The 1,577-nt window shown below is 41.8% G+C and overlaps 1 pseudogene; it reads left to right on the top strand.

Annotated features, from left to right (window-relative positions):
* The first annotated feature begins 767 nt into the window (after positions 1–767).
* Positions 768–1,180, top strand: LOC114203014 (Golgi apparatus membrane protein TVP23 homolog B pseudogene; annotated as a pseudogene).
* Positions 1,181–1,577: the final 397 nt, after the last annotated feature.

Below are 1,577 nucleotides of genomic sequence, written 5' to 3'. Positions count from 1 at the left end.
TGTCACTTAAGCATTATTTTCCTTTTTTGTTCTTTTCCCTCCATCAAAAACATCGTTAGATGGAGTGTGTATCCCATGGAGCTGAGGACAACCATCTCAGGTGTCTTGTCCCATGTAGGAGGGAAATGGCAAGTGGCTATCATTGCTCTTATTTGAACAACAAAAGGAATAAGAAATGAAGAATCTCAGCCATGCTCTTCTGGGCTGGCTAGCTCAATTTCCATGGTCAATTGATAAGCATAAAGACCATATTCTCAATACAGCTCACCAGGGCGACTACTATGATTATTATAAGATTATAAGGAGGATAATCCCCCACAATCTGGAGTGTAGTTTGGGACCATGGTCCCCAAGATCCAAACCAATCAGAATCAAGTGAAAGAGAAACCTTCGTTGAAGGAGTCACTTAAAGACAACTGGCTGGTTCCCAGTGATCTTGTGTAGCTGAGCCTTGGCTTTTCCAGAAGAGTCCATCTAAGTGAATCAAGTGGTGTTGGCCATAGCACAGACACCTCCTGGCTCTGTTAAGAGATAATCAAAAACTATCCTATTATCAAGAACAGCTTTGGGTGGCTCCCGGAAGTGGGGTTGCTGCAGGATAGTAATGATGACACCGAGGATGTTTCCCTGTTTGATGCAGAAGAGGAGACAACAGACCAAAAAAATCCAAGATCAGACACCCAGTGGCATCATTTTTCCATTTATTCTTTCGAGTCAGTGCAATTGTACTCTATCTTCTCTGTGAATTGTTCAGCTTTATTGCCTGTATGGTGACAATTATCTTGTTATGTGACTTTTGGGCAGTCAAGAATGTCACAGGTAGACTCATGGTTGGTCTTCGTTGGTGGAATCACCTAGATGAAGATGGAAAAAGCCACTGGGTGTTTGAGTCCAGGAAGGTATCCGCTCAAGAGAGTAAAACTGTTTCTGAGGCTGAATCAAGGATCTTTTGGTTAGGACTTACTGCCTGTCCAGTGCTTTGGGTGATACTTACCTTTAGCGAGCTCTTCTGCAGAGTGAAGTGGTTGTGGTTATCATGGGTGTGGTGCTACAAGGTGTCACCCTATATGGTTACATCAGGTACAAAGTGGGCAGCAGGAAGAATTTAACCAACATGGCTACATCTTAACTCGGAAAGCAGTTTTTAAAACAAAACACCGGCGATAAGCAGACTTCCTGAAGACAGAGCAAGCTCATGTGTCCTGTTGCACTGGGGAACAGCTGAAGACATTCTTGACTCTGAGGCTTTTGGAACTCAGTACATGTTGCAAAGAGGAGTGTTGGGTTTGTTTTTCCAGTTTAAAATTTACTTAAAAAAATAAAGTTTAGTTTTCATATCAAGTTTTTATTCTCTTTCTAGCATTTTGGGGCTTAAAAGTATGGTGTGGCCAGGACCATTGTCAAAATTGGTTCCTGGCTTATACAAGTATGCATATAGTCCTGTAATGTCCGTATATCCCAAATTACTGAAAGTGCATCCATGTACATACGTAATGGAGACCTTTGCATTTGGATCTGTAGAATATAGGAGGATGTTCTCGGTCTGTCTCAGAAATCTAGGTGTGTACATATTATTT

This window comes from Eumetopias jubatus, unplaced genomic scaffold, assembly GCF_037043125.1.
Source record: "Eumetopias jubatus isolate StellerSeaLion01/CBP00866 unplaced genomic scaffold, mEumJub1_p1.0 scaffold_15, whole genome shotgun sequence".
NCBI classification, from domain to species: Eukaryota; Metazoa; Chordata; class Mammalia; order Carnivora; family Otariidae; genus Eumetopias; species Eumetopias jubatus.
The sequence above is the reverse complement of the archived record's forward strand: the minus strand, read 5'-3'. Positions and strand labels throughout refer to the sequence as shown.